Source organism: Macadamia integrifolia, chromosome 11 (assembly GCF_013358625.1).
Source record: "Macadamia integrifolia cultivar HAES 741 chromosome 11, SCU_Mint_v3, whole genome shotgun sequence".
Classification (NCBI taxonomy): Eukaryota; Viridiplantae; Streptophyta; class Magnoliopsida; order Proteales; family Proteaceae; genus Macadamia; species Macadamia integrifolia.
The window spans coordinates 32,090,242-32,108,613 of record NC_056567.1 but is presented as its reverse complement, the minus strand read 5'-3'; the positions used below and the strand labels follow the sequence as shown (position 1 = coordinate 32,108,613).

The window sequence follows — 18,372 nt, the reverse complement described above, 5'->3', positions numbered from 1 at the left end:
CCACCCCCCACCCCCCAAAAAAAACATATATATATATATATATATATAATAACAGTGTACTAGTAATAACTTATTATTTCAGAAATTTCTGACTTAAAAGAAATACTATCTGGTTACTCTTTTCAACATATCTTATATAGAAATTGAAAATGAGAACAGACTAGGATGCTAAAAAACAGAACAACAGAATAGTCACCAAAAAGAGGAGAAATGGATCCACATTTTTGAGATTCGAATAGTTTGGGATGACCGTTGTGTTGGACAAAAGACAGATGCAAGGTTTCATTAGGAGATGAGAACATGAGAAAAATATATTTGTGAAGAATACTTATAATAAATTTTTTTTTATGAATAAATAAATTTATTACCAAGCACGAGAAAGAATATACAAAGGAAAAAAGAAGTGGGGGGAGAAGAGCAGGGCCTCAAGGGCACAAAACCACTAAGGGAGAGACACTAGACTAGCAGCTAAAAGGCTAACTGCTAATCAAAAGAGACAGAAAAAGAGAGGGGGGCTAAGACAATAGTGAGAGGAAGGCCCCAAGATACAAAAATAAGACTGTTCCTTACGATATTTCTGACATTACTGTAACGGATTGAGACTAGTTTGGAACAGACATCTGAATAAATGTCCTTCCAAATCTTATCATAAGATCTGGAATTGGAAGTCCATCTATGCAAGTTACAGTCTATCTAGATATGATTGATGGTGGCTCAAAAGGCAAACTTTCCAATAGTATCGCAGACTTTAGCTCCTAAAAATGTCATGTCAACTTAGATCCATTCATGACTCAAGCATAGTTGTCATGGCGTCACCTAGGCGGCAATTTGGCATCTCGACGGAAAAACAAGTTCATGGCAATGCTACGATTTACTTAACTCACAAATGGCGATCGCCATTGGCAGCACCATGGATGCCAGGTCACGTCTGATTCACTAGGCGGTCTTTCTCCTCCTTCGTCTTCTTCATCTTCTTCTTTTGATCTTCTCTGCTCCAGTTCTTCAGCTATGGATTCAGGTATGCCTAAAATATTTATTTGTAGTGTTTATCGTGCATGCTCACTGATCTCCATGAATCGTTTCCGCATTTATTTTCTATCAATAAAATCAGAGCATGTTCATGATGAGTCAATGGGCTGCAATTTTATGAGAATCATGTAATGAATAATTGCTGCTTATTAAAGGGTATATTTGATATGCCCAGTAGAGCCGTTGCATTATTCGTTTTATGAGTTGCATAATTTAGAGTTTTCTAAACTTCTGTTTTCGTTTTGGAAATGAGATTCTATTCTACATTAATAAATAAATAAATTGAATCATTGAGATGTGTTCCCCCGTTTGAAGGAAACATACATAAGGCTTAATTTTTTATTTACATTAGTTTAGTTAACCGTGAAGTAGTCACTATTACCTAATGTTATGAAAACGATGATGTGCCAAGTGCCAACAACTTCACCAAGATCCAGGAGGAAGAGGGTGATATAGCTGAATATGATATTAGAAAAATTAATATGAGGAAGTAAATCAGTTATCTCCTTCCATGGATTTTCCTAGGAGAACCCGCCTTATATTGAATGGTCATCGTGGGAGATGAGTTATTTTACAAAGATTTAAAAGAAGAAAAAAAAAAAAAAAGGGGGTGAAATAAAGACTCGGGTGAAATAAAGACTAAGGCGTTGGACTATTGGCTTAAATGTCCAGTGTTGAATTTGGATCGGATCAAATTTTATTCGATAGATTCACCCTTATTTTAATAAAATATTTTTATTACCATATACATTTATGCTTTACTAGATCCATTAGAATTGGCATCCAATCCGATCCGATCCAATTGATATTGACCAATATAAGTCAATTTTTTTTTTTTGTTTAAAACTTAAACTTGAATTGGGCCAAGCCCATGTGTTTTTTGTTTTGATTTTCTTTTCTTTTTTTTAAACTAAAGTTATATCTAATGGGCTAAGCACATATGTTTTACATTTTAGGAACTAAGTTAAATTTAGAAGGTGACTAATGGGCTGAGCCCATGGTCTTTTATAAAAGAATGGCTTGTTTAAAAACTTAACAAAAAAAGGCTCAAGCCCAACATTTTCATATATAAAAATTATGGGCTAGTAAATCGATTATTATGGTTCAATCAAAGAGAAAGGTCTTCATTCTGAGATAAACAACTTTGATCGTTTACAACTTCTCAAAAGGTCGGTTTCGATGCCGGTAAGTATCACTTTGTCAGCTCGGATTGGTTTCTTGAGTAGCTTGTAATAAGTTTTTGATGCTTTTAATTGTTAACTAAGTGACTTAATCTCGAGTTTCTTTTGATTTGGTGTTGTTTTTTAGTTAATAAACGAGTGAAGGTGTAATGAGCTCAAATCTGTTTGACTTTGATGTTTTTCAAAGATTAAGATTCTCTTGTTAGTTTTTTATTTCTTTAATCGGAGAGCTTTCCAGTTGGAGGTTGGAAGCAATGGATAGCGTCATTAGTATCTAGTGACTATTTTTTTCCTATTGGATTTATACAATTCTATGAGTGGTTTTACAATTATACTCTTAAAGGTCTTAACTAATAATTAGGTTATGTTGGGTTTACAATTTATGGGCTATTGGGTTCCAGTCCATCGTTGGTTTTATTTAAAGTTTTAAGTTTATTGAAAACTATTAAGTCATGAGCCATTAGAGATTTCGTTTATTTAAAAGAATAATGAGGCTCACTTAAACTCTGGACCAAACCAAAAACAATCCATGATTAAACCAGATAGGGCCACACATGATTGAACCGGTTTAGAGTCAAACCGAATTGGCCAGGTCAGGTTTCAACCCGACTCAATGACTTATATTTTTGACACGTTTGGAATTTTTTGGTTACGATTTACTTAACTCACAAATGGCGATCGTCATTGGTTGATAGGCATCGCCATTGGCAGCGCCATGGACGCCAGGTCACGTCTAATTCACTAGGCGGTCTCTTTTTCTTTTTTTTTGGATACTTATTAACAATATTATATTTCTTATATTTTTATTGGCAAGATAAAGAGAAAACCCTCGAGGCCTTTAGCAGTCGACTCATTCCCTCAATTTCTCAAATACAAAGCATCAAAAGAACAAATAAGCCCTCGAGAGAACAAAACCCTCGAAGCCTTCCACCTGCAACGTCTTCTCCTTCTCCAGCAGCAAGAGCAGCAGCAAGAGCGGCAACAAGAGCGGCAGCAGCCAACTAGGCAAGGGCCCCACCTACAAGTCTGTGATATTTTTGGTCTTTCTCCTCCTTTGTCTTCTTCATCTTCTTCTTTTGATCTTCTCTGCTCCAGTTCTTCAGCTATGGATTCAGGTATGCCTAAAATATTTATTTGTAGTGTTTGATCTCCATGAATCGTTTCCGCATTTATTTTCTATCAATGGTATCAGAGCCTGTTCAGGATGAGACAATGGGCTGCAATTTTATGAGAATCATATAATGAATAATTGCTGCTTGTTAAAGGGTATATTTGATGTGCCCAGTAGAGCCGTTGCATTATTTGTTTTATGAGTTGCATACTTTAAAGTTTTCTAAACTTTTGTTTTCGTTTTGGAAATGAGATTTTCTTCTATATTAATAAATAAATAAATTGAATCATTGAGATGTGTTTCCTTGTTTGAAGGAAACGTACATAAGGCTTAATTTTTTATTTACATTAGTTTAGTAAACCATGAAGTGGTCACTATTACCTAATGTTATGAAAACGATGGTGTGCCAAGTGCCAACAACTTCACCAAGATCCAGGAGGAAGAGGATGATATAGCCGAATATGATATTAGAAAAATTAATATGAAGAAGTTAATCAGTTATCTCCTTCCATGGATTTTCCTAGGAGAACCCGCCTTGTACTGAATAGTCATCATGGGAGATGAGTTATTTTACAAATATTTAAAAGAAGAAATAAAAAAAAGGGGGTGAAATAAAGACTAAGGCGTTGGACTATTGGCTTAGGGGGTGTTTGGTTCGGTAAATCTTTGGGATGACATTCTTTAGAATGATAATTCTTAATTTTAGGAGTTGTTTGGTTCCACTAGGATGACCCTCATAAGTGAACACCCTACTTCCCATGAATGACCATATTACAAAGGATGTGTTCCAAATTTGAGTTTACCTCAACACTTAAACTCAGATTTGAGCAACATTTTTACCACCTAGTATAAAAGGAGAAAGTGGAAAAAAGTTCTCTATGGAAGCCAATATCTCAACCCGCGAGAAATATATACTAGCCTCAAGGCAACCAAATAATTTTTCAGAAAGAAACATAATTCAGAAGAATGTCTATCAAAAGATTGGCATTCATATCCGATACATACACCATTTGATTTACCGAACCAAACACCCCCTTAAATGTTCGGTGTTGAATTTGGATCAGATCAGATTTTATTCGATAGATTCACCCTTATTTTAATAAAATATTTTTATTACCAAATACATTTATGCTTTACTGGATCCATTAGAATTGGCATCCAATCCGATCCGATCCGATCCAGTTGATATTAACCAACATAAGTCATTTTTATTTTTTTTAACTTAAACTTGAGATGGGCCAAGCCCATGTGTTTTTTGTTTTGATTTTCTTTTCTTTTTTTAAACTAAAGTTATATCTAATGGGCTAAGCCCATATGTTTTACATTTTAGGAACTAAGTTAAATTTAGAAAGTGACTAATGGGCTGAGCCCATGGTCTTTTATAAAAGAATGGCTTGTTTAAAAACTTAACAAAAAAAGGCTAAAGCCCAACATTTTCATATATAAAAATTATGGGTTAGTAAATCGACTATTATGGTTCAATCAAAAAGAAAGGTATTCATTCTGAGATAAACAACTTTGATCGTTTACAACTTCTCTGAAGGTTGGCTTCGATGTCGGTAAGTATTGCTTCGTCAGCTTGGATTGGTTTCTTGAGTAGCTTGGAATAAGTTTTTGGTGCTTTTAATTGTTAACTAAGTGACTTAATCTCAAGTTTCTTTTGATTTGGTGCTGTTTTTTAGTTAATAAACGAGTGAGGGTGCAATGAGCCTGTTTGATTTTGATGTTTTTTAAAGATTAAGATTCTCTTGTTAGTTTTTTATTTCTTTAATCGGAGAGTTTTCCAGTTGGAGGTTGGAAGCAATGGATAGCGTCATTAGTATCTAGTGACTGTTTTTTCCTATTGGATTTATACAATTCTATGAGTGGTTTTACAATTATACTCTTAAAGGTCTTAACTAATAATTAGGTTATGTTGGGTTTACAATTTATGGGCTATTGGGTTCCAGCCCATTGTTGGTTTTATTTAAAGTTTAAGTTTATTGAAAACTATTAAGTCATGAGCCATTGGAGATTTCGTTTATTTAAAAGAATAACGGGGCTCACTTAAACTTTGGACCAAACCAAATCGAACCATGATCAAACCAGATAGGGCCACACATGATTGAACCGGTTTAGAGTCGAACCAAATTGGCTAGGTCAGGTTTCAACCCGACTCAGTGACTTATATTTTTGACACGTTTGGAATTTTTTTTGGTTATGACGGTAAGCTTTGGGCTTGGATTTGGAATTTGAAATAAAGGGCTTACATTAAAATAGTATTTAAAGGATTTTATTGAAAACTAAAGTAATGAGTTTTAAAGTTGATTTTAAGTTGTTCTGAGCTTGGGCTTATAAATTAAGGGTGATTTAATTACTTCTTTTACAATTTTAATGAAACTCAATTGTGAAACCATACAAATAGATAAGATTTAAATTGTTTATAAAAGTGCAGTCTGGAATCATCTGGTTTTGATTTAATTATTGGAATTATTATTATTATTTTTAAACCTGATTATGATAGTTGCCGTTGGTTTTGAGTTTTGGTTGTTATCATGGTAATATAGTTCTGGAAACCATATGTAAATGGATGTGATGCTAACATGCACCTACATCTCACTGTATTGATAACATGCAACTGTAAAGTGACATACATTATTAATGCATTATGTGATTATTATCTTACCTATTTAAAGCCAAACAGAAATGGTCTGTAGACCGTAGGCATGTGGTTTATTTTATTAAATGGAAATTGATTGGTTTGTCACATTACTTTGCACTGTTTATACCATTTGACCAGTGGAATGATGAAATTCAGAACTATTCTGAAACATTTGTAGTGTTCTGTCTTTGTTCCAAAATGACTTTGAAATTATATTTCTATTTATGAATGTTTCTACATTGGTTTATCATTTCCATGATATTGAAAATGTCATTTATGAATGACGTAAGTAGAAAATTAATGTCATTTTGTGTTTGCATGTCATATTTGTAACACCCTATGATGAAAAAATATATTAAAATTAAATTAGGTGTAAACTTCTACACATGATTAGCTGCATAACGCATTTCTAGGGAACCATGAAAAGGTGATGTGGATTCCACCAAAGTGACGTATCTTATTCTTTCATGGTTTTCCCTAAGGCAGCATAGTAAATGACATTTACCTAAAGATGATGTTACCAAAGTTAAAAAAAAATGACAGTAACCTAAGGTTTCTAATCTCAAAGGTGAGAAGATCTCAAAAGTTATTATTCTTTTCACAGTTAATACAAGAAAATGAGAGGACCAGTGTATTCCTGTCCCAAAGGATAAGGATGCAGTTTCAGTTATAACTCTTGAGTGATATAGTCATTACAGTAAATACACGTAAATCTCATCAAGTTGAACTTTGTTGTTGGCGTGGTATATTTAAATGGGCTTTAGTGAAAATTTTTTGCGCGTAGAGTTGACATCTTAAAGATTAATATTAACGATGATGCATATACTCACATTTGAGATGTTATGACACAAGATCATCCTACGTTGCTTGTACATGTTGATGATTTATTAACTATTTTCATCATAGTTTCAATGAAATCCAGTTTTTGAGTCTAATAATTGTATAGACCATAAACAGTTTATGCAAATGGAATTAGAAATCGTTTAATTTTGATTTATTGAAATGACTTCTGAAATCTGTTTATACTATTGACTATTTTGGCCCTGTTTATTCAAGCTAACAGTTAGATTTAGTTCTAATATGAACTGATGTTGACTCCTATAAATGGTACTTTTATTAGGTCATATAATCCTACTCCCTTATATTAGTGGGAGAATAAATTACTATCCTATTAGAGTGATATATGCATTATACATGTTTTATTATGCATACTACACTTGTCGTTTCATGAATGTTAAGTCAATCTGGGGTATTTTGATGTTTTCTTCAATGTTATATTTATCGTCCATGACATCAAGTTTCATCATGAGACACATAATTATAAGTTTTGATACCCCATTATGATTAAAAATATCAAAAGTGCATTGTTTAAGTAATACTTCTTTGAATTTATATACCCTATGTGAACTTGTGATAATGTACGATTTTATTAAAAAATCATTGAAATAAAATAGATATATCATACTTGAATGATTTAAATGAGCCCATTGAAGTTTAAGTATCTTATTAGTATAAAGTCTATGAAGTTGGATACACTTAATATGGATCTAAGCACATATTACTTTTATTTGTTAATGATTTATTGTTGTTTTGATCTAGTGAATTATTTGGTTCATATGCCCTATCAACTAATGAACTGTTAACATACAGAAATTAAGAGATTTTATTGTGATTGGTTTAAAGTTTATGGGTTAATGTTTGTATTAGATATTAAGGTCATTTAGGTTGAAAGTTCATACTATTATACAACTTCGTATATCTATAAATTATCAATAAAGTAACATATTTCATGTGTTTTTTGTTATCATGAATAAATGTTATGAACTTTCATATGTAGCATGTTGCCATTATAAAAAATGTCATATTTAGATTTTTTTTTTTTTTTTTTTAGTTATGGTAATGGCTAGAAGTACAAAACTGTCACACTAAGAATGTACACTTTGATAACTGTTAAATTATGGTATTACAATATTGACTATTAGGGTATATAATGGGTTGCTTTTGTGGGTTTATATTGAATATTTTTATTAATTAATACTGAAATAGTTCATCATGTTATTTGCACCCAAAATCTAAACCCAGGGGCATTTGATAGCAATCCAAGTCTATAGGTTTTCATAATTTCAGTGATTACGCTTCCACTTAGTGGGCTAGTTACTGAGATTGTAAAATTGTTATTGACTCTTCGGGAGGGATTGCACTCAAAAAAACCATATGACGAATGATGTGCTCTTGCCACCACAGGTGAGTCTTTGTTTGGTCAGTTTCGCTTAATAATGTGAGGGTGATGTTTTGGGCTTCACAACTTTGGAGGTTCTAGTCTTGCCACCATAGGTGACGGAATCTTTAGAGTAGTGTTGTTTCAAGTGTCTCACCTTGTATGTGAAAGATTCCACTATGTGTTGAGCAATCTTGCCACCACAGGTGTGACCCCGACAATGTCAGATCTTTCCCCAGTTTCTATTTTTCTACAGTTATTAAAAAAAAAATACTTGGATAAATCTGATTAATAGTCCAATTAGTTAGATTTAATTATATTGTTGGGATGTTAATATGCCTTCTGTTCTTGCATATTGTATATTTTGGTAAATATGTATGATTATATTTACCAATTCTGACTTTCCGGCTATTTTCTATTAAAATTTTGAATGGTTCCAATTTTGAGGAACGAAACTAATCTTTTAATATTTATCTGGTTATTATAATAATGGATTTTAATCCTAGAATTGATGTGCCTCATAAGCCAGTGATTGTTAATTTGTTCAAACCAAGGTTCTTTGTGAAAAGGGGAGGAGTCAAATAGTTTTTATCTAAAGATCAGTGGGAGTAAGTTCATAAGTCATAAGTCATAAATTTCTGTAAAACTACATTACTATAGATAAAATAATTGTTCATCGACAAACTAAGGGCTTAATACCAAAAGTTTTCTAAGAGCTTGTCACTAATATATATTATGATGTATTTTATTAGTGGGAGCTTTGCTCATATATTCAGTTGCATCTAACTTCAATTTTGTTTTATATTTGTAATGCATTATTATTGTTCTCAAGAACATACGTGCATCTTTATTATGGTCATTTGTTTATGTGTATACACCTGTTTATTTGCCTCATATATAAAAGTGAGGTTATATATGTGGTGTATTTACCTCATTCGGTATCTGAGGTTTCAGTCAATACATGCACATCCAGTCACGAGTAAAGCCTCATTTTAGTTTGAAGTTTCGTTCTAGTGTATTGGGACATTCAGACCAAGTCCCAATGAGCTTCTTTGATTGCAGCTTGAGCGTTTGGGAGATGCTTGTAGTTAGTGAGACCTTCGGTATCTGTCTCATAGGGCCCATTTGATTTTTGAGCCTGGACCAATTTGGAAATAGGCATGATGATCACTATTGCATGTTATTTTCATACCACACTTTTATACTGTTCAACCCAAGTCAGTGAGGTTATAAGCACTTTGACGTGTTTGGTCTCATGTCACTTTAGATGTGATGATCAATACAGTTGGGTGTTGTAATTCTCATTCAGACGAAGGCATTTGGTTTAAAGTGTACTTCATTTGACACTGTTTTGTTTGTGGTCACATTCAGTTTATCTAAACCAGAGTCATTTTAAATAAATTTTAAAATCTAAAACTTGTGACATATGCTGTCCAAGTGAGAGATTGTAAGATTTCCAATTAAGTGGGCTAGCATAGTCAAAGATTTGTTTCCAAAATCAGTTTAGTGGTGTTGACTACAGATGGAGTAAACAGAAAGAATTCAATATTATTAGTAAGTGATCACTATGGAGCTATTGAATTCTTTTAGCACACCTTAATGGTATGAAATATTTATTACTATGTGTGGACCTAACGTATTGTTTCCTTAATGGGGAAGAAACCCTAATTTTATTGCACGATTGGTCCCTACCTTCACCTCTATATATAGTTATCACTGACCCATTAAGTGAGGTTAATGACCTAAAGCAAAAGGGAAAGAGGGTAGACTAGACCAACATTGATCGTGTTGTACAAGGAGCATACGAAAAGAGAATTGAGATGTTATTCTTCAGCTATGGATTTGGGTATGCCTAAAACATGTATTTGTCGTGTTTATTGTGCATGCTCATTGATCTCCATGAATTGTTTCCGCATTTATTTTCTCACTTCTCTACAACGTGTAGTTCTATTCTCTGCTTCAATTCTTCTCTTCTTCTCTTCTTCTCTCCAACTCTCCTCCTATTCTCTGCTCCAGTTATTCTCTACATTTGGTTCTACTCTGGTTCTCTTCTCTTCTTCACTCCTCTCCTCTTTGTTCATCTTCTGTAGTTCTGCTTCTGATTCTTCTTCTTCTCTGCTTCTCTTTCTCCTTCTTCAGTTCTTCTCTAGTTTTCTAGTTCTCTTCATCTCTGTTCCTTCTTCTCTGTTTAATAACAACATAAAAAATGACACATAGGAGATTTGACCGCCATGGCAACGGCATAACGGGTGATTCACCGCCAAATCAATTAGCCACCCCTCCACCCCCTTTTATCAATTTGACGCCATGACAACTATGGACTCAAGGGGAGAATTATTCTTCTAGAAGGCCAACAATAATTGAGGACTCATTTCCAAATAGCAGAGGAGAAGGGGCAGCAGAAAAAAAGATGGCCAGCATATTCAAGAGCATTCATAGGCAACAGGAAGCGGGAACTTGAATATGCCAGTAGAGAAGGAAAGACTGCATAAGGAGGCAGTTTGAGATGGCATGTCAAGCTGTGAAGTTATGGTGAGGGATATGTCCTTTGAACCAAATAATGTTCCTCTATAGAATAAGAGGACCATTGGAAGGAATAAATTCTCAAGCAAAGGCAAAACTAAACAATCCCAAGGGAGAGGGCAACCCACGAATTTCATCCTCCCTTCCCCGATGTCCAGGGGGATGAGGGGAAGGAAGGACCAGAGATCGGCAAGGGGAGGGGGAGAGGTTGGGGAGTCCATATACCATTTGCCATGATGTAGGCAACAATGGCATTTCTATCAATCCAGAGGAGTAAATAACTCTAAGGCTACAATGGTCGATAGAGTACCCATAGGGTGCCACGGATCAAGCCAGAGATAAGTGGATGCACCGTTGCCTATAGTGGAAGAAATGGCTCTAATAGAACTGGCTCAATAGCTAAGAATGTTGTGCCAAACCCAGGAGGCATCAGGTGCAATGTGGACAAACCAGAGTAAGTCATTTTTTAGGGGGGGAGGCGTAGATTCAAAAGACCCAAATGCCATTGTGTTTGGACACAATTTTCCAAATGAGCTTTAGTATGTCCGTGGAATTGACTTCTTTAATTCTTTGGAGGCCAAGCCCTCCTTTAGTTTTGGGAAGGCAAATGGAGGACAAGCTGAGGGGGATGGAGGAATTTAGATGCATCTATTCCTTTCCATATGAAGGAGCAAATCAGGGACCCCATTGCCTTAATGACGGATTGGGAGAGCAAAATCTCCGAACCAATAAAGGTACATGAATTGAAGCACAGATTTGGCAAGGACAATACAGCCTACATAGGACAATAGCTTGCCTTTCCAGAGCTGAAGGCTCAGATATTTGATGGGAAGGGAGCCAATAGCAAAGCCAGTGATCTCGAGGAGACGAGCTTTTGAGGAGTCAGAGACACCCGCAAGAAAGAGAAGGGATTTAAGGAGGTTGATTTTGAGCCCCAAGAGAAGTTCGAAGGATTGAAGGGAAGACATAATGGAAGAGAGAGATAAGTTGTCAACCATAGAAAAGATCATGAGATCATCCCAAAGGCAAGGTGAGTAAGCTTGAGGGATTTGAATTTGGGAATGGGAGAAATGAGATGGAGGAGGTCAGTGGAGGATTGGATGGATCTAAGCACTTCAAGAGAGAGAGAGAAGAGAAAAGGGGATGAGGGGCATCCTTATAATGTTACAAGGGTGTATACAGTCAAAATAGATCACTATCATGTGCTACATCTAAAAAAAAAACAACTAAATTGGTTCTTTTTCAAATGAAATTGGAAGTCCAACAGTGCTAGGAACATGTAAAAGTTCAAGCAATGGAAGACCTAATGAAAATGTCACAAGCATCTTGCAAAAATTTCATTGGTTAAAGTTCCTTTCTCTCATCTTTTGTTATTCCCTTCTTGCTAAATGCTTGCCAAAGTTCTCCCCAACCGATGACAATACAATATATGTTTCAAACTTCAAAGATGGTGGTCCACCATAAATTTTTATTCCATAGAAGGATTCTACTTCTTATGTTTCTTCCACAAGAAATAAATAAACTCAATGGCAAGGCTGGTTGAATATATCAGAGGAGAAGCAGAAAGTCGACATAGAAATTTCTAAGTGGAAGGAGGTGTTTACAAGATTTACTTCGCTCCTCGAGTCTTGGCTCTAGACTCATCAAATACAATCCATGGCTTATATGAAGCTTTTGAGCAGCTTGAGTAGCTTCTAGCTTAGACCAACCTACAGTAAGTAAAATTCAAATAGGCCCTAAAGCATCAACGTCTAGAAGTCAGTTTGGGGTGGGTAATGAGTATAGCATGCATGTGTCCATATTGAGAGAGGAGAGAGACGGACAGAATATCTGTCGTTTCCCCCCCCCCTCTTCTCCATATTTAATGATCAAAATAAAACGAGTCAGTTTCGCATCAATTAGCGGCCTACAACATTGGATTTAAAATCCAAATTAGAAAGAGGCTATTTAACTTATGCAATGATAATAGAAAATGTTATTGAAGAAGACCATTCACCACTGAGAGTTGCCCAGCATGTCAATAAGATATGAGGAAGGGGACTATGAATTAGGCTTACAGATAAGGAATTTAGATAGGAATCCATAAGATCAAGGAGGGTTACCAAAAGCATGATAATTTTAGGAAGATTAAAAGGAAAAATAGAATGAGCATTTAACCTCTCCCTCACATGCATAATACAGTAAAGCAAGGAGAAAATTGATGGAAACAAGGGAAATTTGTGTAAAGAATGGAGAACCAAGTGAGAACTGAAGTAACTAATATAAGAGAGAGAGAGAGAGAGAGAGAGAGAGAGAGAGATGAAACAGTTAAATCTACCCACCTGTGGAAGTGTACCCCCTGCATCATATTACCTGGTGACTTGTAGAACAGATTCCCCCTGTACAGAATGTCCATTATTTTGGTGACCAGTTGAAACTTTAATATTGGCAGAAAGTAACGGGATGCTGATAAGTGATAACTTATAGCTGCAATTGTAGGCAAAAGTAATTGGCCATAAAGTTCCATGCAATTGTCAAGTCACGTCATTCTTTAGCATTTTCAAAGAGAAGCATTCCAGCTAAGAGAAATTCCCATAATAATATTAATAATAATCTGCCCTGCAACTCTGTTTCTTCATGCACTCTTGCTCTTCACATCTCGGCATTCTCCTACAATGAGAAATTAAATTAAATTTACATGTGGTATAAGATAAAGTAGAGATAAAAATGATACATTTCTGATTGTAGAAAAAATAACTTAATATTGGCAGCTATGCATCTCTGTTTTATAAGACACCATTTCTTTGCAGTACTCCATATATGGCTTTATATGACAGAGCAGGCTCATAGGTGATGGCTGGCTTCTGTATTGCCATTCGCCATCTATTTCTACCTCAGGGATTTGGGCAATCTTGGATCTTTGGGCACTGTTATAATAGCATTGGACAGTTCTGGTCTCTAACAGTCAAGAGAGGATAGGTCAGGACTCCATCATGTAGAGATTCAAGAATTCAGCAGTCCTTGATGCAAGATTTCCTATGATTAGTAAGAAGCCAGCCCTTTGAAATGGACACGAGACCAAGACATCCACCAATGACAAGCTCCCAAAGAGTGGTGAGGGTAAGAAAGCTCAAGGTACGTAGGTTTCAAGATTCAAGAACTCCATTAGAAAAGAGCACTTCATAATCTCCAGTCGTTTGAGGTTTGTGAGTTTGTGCAGTGCCTTGGGCAAGTAATTCAGCTTCCCACAATTTAGAATCAATAGCTTCTGTAGCACTGTTACTGAAAAGGACTAAAGAGTAAGGAAATCTTCCCTATTCAATGTTTTGAAGGACATGAGTTTGTGCAGTCCATCTGGAATGGACTTTAGGTTTTAATATACATGGAGTACTAATAATTGGAAGGACATGAGGTTGTGCAGTAGTTCCATGGGCAAGGACTCCAGGTTATTGTAATCGATGATCCTCGATCCTTGCATGTAACCTTGCTTCCTAGAAGGACACAAAAGCAAGGCAAGTTTTGATTCCAAATTCTTGGAGACACGATAAATTGTGTAGCTGCTTGGGTAGTGACACCAGATTCTCACAGTTTAATATTTGAATAACTCGGAGAGACATGAGGTTGTGCAGCCCCTTAGGAAAGGATGCGAGTCCTCTAGTTCCACTAATTATTTGTTCTTTAACAAAATAAAGATTACACATGATCTGTGGTAGCTCCCCTAGGTTGTCAAAAAAACAGATAAAGACAATATTTGGAGACTTGAAGGAAGGATATCAAAGCCAATCTCTTTTTGTATAAGAACCGTAAGATTTCTACCACAAAAAGTATATAACTTCTAAATGTTGTCAAGTGTTGCATAAATCTATCGAATAGTTGTTGGAGATATGACACATGGTAAATAGTCAAGAAAGAAAATCAGGAGAGATGAGGCACCGTTTTGTTGCTCGATAACACCCCTCAAACTCAATTTTTTGATAGATGGAAGCATCGGAAGGATATAAAGTTCTAATATCTGGAGAAGTGCTCCAAGGAAGAAATGATGTGTGGTAATTCCCTCAAATTCAGACGACACCGAATTTTTTAGCTCATGGAGGCAAGGGAATGAGCTATGTACATCTGGTGCTGATGATGATGACGACGATGGGTAGTTAGTGTCAGACAATGTTGTTATCTCTAAACAGAACGCCAAATATAACCTCTCAATGGATGGAAGGCTCGGAAATGCCACCAATTTTGGACATACCCAGATATGGAGCCGTCATAATGAAAGAAGAAGTCGCAGTAGTTCTCTTAGGCTTTCACATAATTTTATTTTCAGTTCCATCAAGCTAAGAAATTGGTGAGAGAAAATCCTTAGTTTGGGACAATCTATTATAATTAGCTCTTTGAGGCAAGGGAATTGTCCACCTTCTTCTGCTTCTTCAACAACTTTCATCCACTCCTCCCACTCTTCCATCCTTTGAATACGTAGTGTCTCCAATGATTGAAATTGCTTATTAGTTAATGATGAGACATCCCCATATAACTCACTTCACACTATTTTTGTTGCACTGCACCATGGATGAATAGGTGTTTGAGCAAGGGCAGTGGTCCAAAATGAGGGAGGAACCTGCATTTGCGACAATTAACGAGATGCATAGTCTCTAACTTAGAGAAGGAAAGATGCTCTATCCATCTTGGGAGTCTTGTACCACCATAGTTTTCAATCTTTAGCGCTTCAAGATTGGTATGAGGCTGTTGTTGCTCAAGTACATACTCCTCTACTTTTTCATCTCTCCCCAAATCATGAAAATTTTCATTGATTTTATAATGACTCCAATAAAACCGTAGCCCAATAAGGTGTGGCTTGTTCTTTAAATTGACCACCATGGCTTCGATCCCATTATTGGATATATTTTCCAAATTAACAATGTCCAGAGTCCCCTGGAGTTGGGACAAGTTACTTAACTCACTACCATTAGTTGACCCCACAACAAATCTGTTCAACGTCTGAAGACAAGTTAAATTTTCCATTCCTAATGGCATTATATAAAAACCATCAGGGAGAAAGAGATGTCGAAGGTTCACAAGGTTACCCATATCTTTAGGCAACTCTCTAAGGTTCCTGCAACAAGTTAGGATCAACATCTGTAGATTGTAAAGACTTGTAATAGAGTCAGGTAACCTCACAATATCAGTAAATGCGAGGTCAAGAAGCCTTAGATGTTTCAATTTGCCAATTGAATCAAGTAGGACACAATTACTAAAACTTCTAAAACATAGCACATGTAGGAATTGGAATTACATGGTGGGCAAAAACATACAAGTAGGATTTAGAAGGGTGCGTAAGCTTTTAATGGCCTTAGATTCTGTTGCCTCATCTCTACGATTGCGTTTATAGTAGGACATGTGACGGGTCGTTGTAAGAACACTGGATGGTTCATCACATTCTCTCCTACAATAAATTCCACCTGAAACAAATTGAGCTAAATCATGGATCAAATCATGCATCACAAATCCTGCTCCTTTATTACGATGACTCAAAAAAAGACCTGAGGTGATGTTCATTTGATAAGTCATGCATGTTACGGAATGATTCATCAAAAAAAAGACCTTAACACATTTAGTTCATCATAAAAATCATCAGGAAGCGCAAAATACAAGTTGCTTGATCTACCAAAAGTGGGGTTAGAAGGATGACGACTAGATAACTCAAAGAAGGATCTCATAAATAGTTCATCAAAATACCCAACACCTATATCTTCTAGCTGTTTTCTTCCTTTTGGGTGAACAAAACTTCCGCCATCCACAAGATGACTAATTTAATCTTGTTAAATACATAGTCTTTGGGAAACAAAGTACAATATGCGAAGCATCGCTTCAGAAGTGGCGGAAGATGATGGTAGCTCAACATGAGGGATGGAAGGATCTCACTCTCTCTTAATTCCCATATTTCATTCTCCAAAATATCTTTCCACTCATTGTTCTCCCTTTTATCTCACAAGAGGCCAGCAAGTGTATTTACAGCCAAAGGTAAACCCTTACATTTCTTCACAATTTTGTGTCCAAATACTTCCAACTTTCGATTTGCATCACATGAATTTTCATCCTTGAAAGCATGCCTTCTAACCAATGCAAAACAAGCATTGTCTGGCAGTCCTTTTAGATCATGATCGTTTGGAACAGTGCTCACAACTGATGAAAAACCTTTGTTCCATGTTGTAACCAATATCTTGCTTCCTCGTTTACCGAATGTGAAAGTGGTGCTTAACGCATCCCATCTCTCGTAATTCTTGTTCCACATGTCATCCAGAACCAATAAGAATCTTTTCTTGCTCAATTCCTCTTTAAGTTTCTTTTGTAATAGGTCCAGTGAATTAGAAGGTTCGGATGGAGTGACTGACTCTAGAATTTCTTTTGTTAACCTCACCACATCAAAGTCTTCCAATACACAAACCCAAGCTTTAAGATCAAAATACTTCTTAACTCTCTCATCATTATAAACAAGTTGAGCAAGGGTCGTCTTCCCAACTCCACCCATGCCTACTATTGGCAGCACCGAGAAATTATTATTATTGTTATTGGGAGTTTAGTCTGATAGCAACCATCCAGCAATCTTCCACATATCATCCTCTCTGCCCAAAACTTTAGAACTATTCACCAAAGAAATCGTCGGTGGCTTTTGATTGAATACCCTGGGCCTTGAGGACCCAGATGCTATGTTCAAGTTCAACCTAGAACAACACCAGCCTGTGCTACACTTTTTAACCTCTCATTGATATCCCTTACTTTTGATCCAAACCTCTCATTGATGCCCTTAACAAAAAATTCTGCACCAGACATCAACAAAGACGTAACACTACTTTCACCTGGAGTGAGAGGAACAGGGTGGCATACCTGTTGGGTTTGGTGAAGGTGGGTCTGATAGTCAGATTCCAAACTCATTCTTTTTAGCGCTTCATTCATATCCGTTACTACTGATCCAAACCTTTTCATTCCCTGCAGCATTTAGTGATGTTATAAACCCTAAGTTCACTTTTATTCAATCTAAAATTTCATCAAAGCTCTTTAACTACAGAATCTATGCTGGAATTCAACTAATAAGAAACACTAATTTCACTTGATGGAGTAAAATGAAGAGGGTTTCATACCTGGCGGGTTTGGTAAGGGCGGAGGGTCTGATATTTAGATTCCAATTTCAATTGTAGAAGTTCAGTGGCATACTCATCAAGTATGTCCTCTGCATCATAGAGGAGTTGTTTGAGGTGATCGAGCCACAATTTCACAGGAACGTTGGTGAACTGCTTCACTTTGGCTTCATCAGATAAGGCATGATGGCCGACGTCAATTTCAGTGACTCCACTTCATCCAAGACGATATCACATCGAAGTAAAAAGTCTCGCAACTCGGGAGAGGAAAACCTGTCGAAGGCCACCTTAGGAAGGAAGGCCCGTTTGATAACGTTTCAAGAAACGCGTTTATGCCGTTTCTGTGTCGTAGAAACAGAACAAAAAGAGTTTCTGCCTATTTGATAAAACTATTTTGTTTCACTTGTTTTTAGAAATAAAAATTAAAATTTCTACCTATTTATGGTTCAAGAAACAACCCAGGTGAAACAAGTAGAACTTATTTCATTGTTTCTGGAAACGACTCGTGGCCATTCTTTCGTTGGTTACTATCGACTTTCAGAAACATCACTTATCAAACACCT

At 36.0% G+C, this 18,372-nt stretch overlaps 1 long non-coding RNA gene across 5 annotated transcripts in view; it reads right to left on the bottom strand.

Annotated features, from left to right (window-relative positions):
* LOC122094097 overlaps positions 1–18,108 on the bottom strand; it is a 19,605-nt gene extending 1,497 nt beyond the window's left edge. For 4 of the 5 annotated variants that reach the window (XR_006144648.1, XR_006144649.1, XR_006144645.1 and 1 more), the window contains exons 1-3: positions 17,813–18,108; positions 17,559–17,660; positions 13,025–13,352 (exon numbers count right to left, since the gene is read on the bottom strand). This is a non-coding gene — a long non-coding RNA (uncharacterized LOC122094097). Of the gene's footprint in view, positions 1–12,307; positions 12,413–13,024; positions 13,353–17,558; positions 17,661–17,812 lie in introns of all 5 variants that reach the window. The other variant, XR_006144646.1, reaches the window with a different exon arrangement.
* Between the last annotated feature and the right edge of the window lie 264 nt (positions 18,109–18,372).